The 5100-nt window shown below is 35.3% G+C and overlaps 1 pseudogene; it reads right to left on the reverse strand.

The window, feature by feature from the left end:
• Positions 1-3445: 3445 nt before the first annotated feature.
• On the reverse strand, positions 3446-4467 carry LOC141425877 (ras-related protein Rap-1b-like; annotated as a pseudogene).
• Positions 4468-5100: the final 633 nt, after the last annotated feature.

Raw genomic sequence — 5100 nt, forward strand, 5'->3', positions numbered from 1 at the left:
AATTGAATAACATCATAGGTCAAAGGGACATGACAGACTTCTACAAAGTATTCCATCCTGCAACAGCACAATATACATTCTTCCAAGCAGCCTATGGAACTTTCTCCAAAATAGAACATATTTTATGTCACAAAGAAAGTCTTAACAAATATAAGAAATCTGAAATAATGCCCTGCAAACTGACCACAACACAATAAAGCTAGAACTCAACAAAAGGAAACAGCAGAGAATACTCAAATAACTGGAGACTAAACAATATATTGGTCCATGATTAGTTGGTAATTAAAGAAATAACAGAATAAATGAAGTTCCTGGAATTTAATGATAATGAAAGCACAACCTATCAGAACCTATGGGACACAGCAAAGGCAGTACTATGGGGAAAGTACTATAGACATGAGTGCATATATTAAAAATACAATAAAATCTTAAATAAATGACCTACTGCTGCACCTCAAACTCATAAAAAACATGAACAAGCTAAACCCAAAACAAGCAGAAGGAGAGAAATAATAAAAATAGGGGCCAAATTCAACAAAAATGAGGCCAAAAAAAACCCATACAAAGAATCAATGAAATAAAAAGCTGGTTCTTTGAAAAGATAAATAAGATTGACAAACCCTTGGCAAATTTGACTAAATGAAGAGGGAAAAGACTTAAGTTAATAAAATTAGAAATGAAAAAGGGAAGATAACAACAAACACCAAGGAAATTGAAGGAATCATCAGGGACTACTTTGAAAACCTATATTCAAATAAATTGGAAAATCTAGACAAAATGGGCAAATTCTAGACACATATGACCATCCAAAATTGAACCAAGAGGATATATTAATCACCTAAGTGGATCTATAACATGAAATGAAATTGAAGCAGAAATAGTCTCTCAAAAAAGAGAAGTTCAGGAACTGACTGATTCACTGCTGAATTCTACCAGACCTTTAAAGAAGGACTAACATCAACACTCCTCAACTTTCCCACAAAATAGAAAGGGAAGGAACACTGCCTAACTCATTCTATGAAACCAGTATGACACTCATCCCAAAACCAGACAAGGACACAACAAAAAAAGAGAATTACAGGCCAGTCTCTAATGAACAGAGATTGTTCCATTCTTGCACTCTTGTTTTTGACAAATTCCTCCAGCATGTGTTTTTCATCTCTGGCTCCAAATCAGTGCAGGACTTTCTGGCATTTACACCACCTGGACCCATGGCCAGCATTGACCTGGTAGAATTACTATGCCTGTGTATTCCACTAGAAATTCCTGAGAGTGCCAGTTGTTCCACACATTTGCCAGCACTTAGTATTACAGGCACTCTTTTTTGGCTCTCTCTCTCTCTCTCTCTCTCTCTCTCTCTCTCTCTCTCTCTCTCTCTCTCTCTCCTCTCTCTCTCTGTCTCTCTCTGTCTCTCTCCCTTCCCTACCCATTTTCCTTCTTCCATTCCCTCTCCCTTTCCCTTTCTCTTTCTCTTTTGTGGTACTGGGTTTTGAATTCAGGGTCTCACTCTTGCTAGAGAGGCACTGTACCCTCTGATCCATGCTCCCAGATCTTTTGCTTTAGTTAATTTTCAGGTAGGTTCTCAGTTTTTTCCCAGGCTGGTCTTGGACTGAGACTTTCCTATGAATACTTTCCCATAACTTAGATTATAGTTATATACCACCATGCCTAACATATTTGTTAAGATGGAGGTGTTCCTAAATTTTTTGCCCTGGCTGGCTGTGAACCACAATCCTGCTGATCTCTGCCTCCTGAGCAGCTAAGATTACAGGTGTGTGCCATCACACCTTTTAACTTTATTCATTGTAGTTTTTCCTAGGCATAACTCTGAGGCCAGGGTTGACTGATTGGCAATTGGCACCAGTACTTAGCTTGCTTTTTCATTCAATTTTACACAGGTCAAAAGAATACCTCATTTTAAGTGTACAGCTCAAAGAAATTTAACTAAGGTAGTGCTTATTTAAATGCTGTACTAGTTAAGACAAACACATCCATCACTTCAAAAAAGCTGTCTTGTATGATTTTGAGTCAACGTCAACATCTCTGATCCTGGCTGGTTGTCGATCTGCTTTCTGTCACTAGTGATAATTTGTCAACTTTACAGTTTAATGTAAATGAAATCGCTCTTTTTTTACATTTAAAAGAAAGTAAACCCATATTTATTTGCTACCACTATTAGTAAAACATTTCACAAAACACATTCAACTGACAAGTAATTATAATGCAAACTTCTGCATGGCTATCCAACTTTATTGAACTATGGATGCAAAGTTATACAAAATTGCACCACTTTAGTTAAGGCTTTTAATTTACATTTGCCTACCACAAAGTAGTTGTAACATTCGGTTGGTCAATTTAAATATGATGGCTTCCTGTTGGATAGATACACAATATTTACACCCAAACATTAATGCATACAATGCAATGATTCATTGTTAAATAAATTAGTAGTAGTTATTGCAAATTAGAACTTGTGACCAGTTACACATGATTAAAATGACTTCCAACATTCACATCCACAGTACTCATCCACCATTTAACTTCTCAGCCAAAATGTTACACATGTAAAACAATTCATATTGGGCAAAAATACTAAACCTGTACATTTGGTATTGCAAATACATTTATGCATAAGCAGCAAGGGATTCTCAGTGAGAATTTACAGCTGCAGGAGCCCAAAAACAATCTACAAAAATTGTTAAAATATTTAAAAACTGCTTGAAAATACATACTTGTACACTCCTACTGTACACACAATTATAAACATTGTTCCCTATGTAAACAAAAAAGGAAACATATAATAAGGAGATTTGAAAAGTCTGGACATTTCTCTCTCAGCAGGTATTAAAGTCTATGTCTTGAAGACATACTGGAAGACTATTATACTTTAAAGACAAGATCACTGTCTCCTGTGGGTTTTGAAAAATAAAAAAACTATGTTGTTGTGTTAATCAATGTTCTTGTTTTGTACAATATGATTATGGCATTGGAATTTTTTATTTATAGTAGGCTGCAACTATCAAAGCAAAGTTATCTGTAGTAGTCAATATAGGAGCTCTTTGGACCTTCTTTCACTATGCTAAAATAGTGGTGCTTTAGGATTTACATTATTGTACTTTCCAAACAAGGTGTGATGTGTGTTCAAGTACAAAGTATACCATTTTCGTACATGTACAGCATTGGTGGATGAAGATGTCTCTACATAATGCTGGATGAAGCCTCTGGTTTTATCATCTGCATACTGTACAATTATTATGTAAGCAAAAATCTCTCTTGTGATACTGGAAAGTAATTAGAATGTGCAAACTGATATAGTAGCCTTCATCTGCCTCCTAAAGAGTACACCACAGGAAAGGTGGTAGCTTTAATGAAGATGGAATGCTGACACTGTGAATTGAACAACAGTTCTTCAGTTCTGGCTCAGAGCTACAATACATTTAGTATATTAAAGTAGCTGATATAATGATATTTTGTGAGCCTTCTCAGACACTGAAGTTTTTCTGTTAATTTGCTGCACTGAAGTTTTTCTGTTAATTTTCTGAAGTTTTTCTGTTAATTAGGTCATAAAAGATCTCATTAACATTTATTTTTGATTTTGCAGAAGATTCTAAGAACACAAAGTCGTTCCATTGTCTTGCTAGATTTTGACCTTTTCCTTTCCTATAACTCTTTCATCTTCCAAGTCACACTTATTACCAATCAGAATCATTGGAAGATCATCAGTGTCTTTAATATAAAGAATCTGTAAATCACTAAATGAGGACTGAGCTGTGATGGAATAAACTAAACAAAGCCTTGTTTATTTTTTGTGTTCAAATTCCTCATTGCACTAAGTTGTTCCAATCCTGCAGTGTCCAAAATTTCAAGCATATATTGTTGTGCATCCATTTCAACCTGTTTTCTGTAATAACTTTCTATTGTAGGACCATATTTTTCAACAAAAAGTCCTTGAACAAACTATACAGTCAAAGTAGATTTTCCAATGCCTCCTGAGCCAAAAACTTATACATGATGCAAAATTGCCAGGACTAGTACCTCTCATGCTGTCACCTGTTCCTTGAAGACTGTGTCATTCACACTCCTCCCCACCTTCCCCTGATTGTTGCTTGCAGCACCAGGGCTGTCCTTCCTCTGCTTGCCTCCACTCTTGCTGGGTTATACACCTGACTCTGGGCAAAGTTTAGTGGTATTGCCTTGACGTCAGACGTTCAGTCTCACTCTGGAATCACTCTTTTTATAAAATTTTATTATCCATCTGTTTATCTAGCTATCCATCCAATAAAAACATATAGATATAGTGAAATGATTGCAATAGTCATGCAAATTAGTGTATCCATCACTCTACATAAGTTAACTTTTTTGTGGATAAGAATGCCTAAAATTTATTCTCTTAGCAAACTTCCAGTATGCAATATAATATTATTAGCAGTAGTCTTCATGCTATGCATTACTCACAAAATGTCCCATGGTTCATCCCACCATTCTACTATGTATCTGGCTATTTTATTTGTTTAGGTTTTTTTTTTTTTTGAGATGTCTGGCTATGTATCCCAGCCTGGGCTTGAACTTGTGATCTTCTTGTTCAGCCTCCTGAGTGCAGGGATTACAGATGCATGCCACCATCCCCAGCTTAGAAGCAACTGATTTTAATCAATGATTCAGAAATGCATAATTATATAACCAAGCTCTTGTAGGACATTGTAGTTCAATAGGGAAAAAAATAGTTTTCCTCCAGAAAGTTTCCAAAAAACCTCACACCAACTTATATTATTCATCATTTTCAGTCTCTTCATTGTCTTATCTGTTATGCCTTCATATATGTGATTTTTACATCAGAATAAATTTATTTAAAAGGTAACTTCTTACTTCAGCTTTTTTCAAAATTTAAGGAAAAAATATACATTGTTTCAGTCCATACTACTTATTTTCTTAATTAAAAACACATTTCTAAGGGGTGTAGGTCAAAGGCAGAGCACTTGCCTAGCACATGTAAGAACTTAGGTATGATCCCCAGCACTCAAAAAATTTAGGAAAATTTCCTCCATTTTCTGAAAATAGAAAGTGGAATACATTAAGACTTTTAAAAATTGCTGTTGTGCT

This window comes from Castor canadensis, chromosome 8, assembly GCF_047511655.1.
Source record: "Castor canadensis chromosome 8, mCasCan1.hap1v2, whole genome shotgun sequence".
NCBI lineage: Eukaryota > Metazoa > Chordata > Mammalia > Rodentia > Castoridae > Castor > Castor canadensis.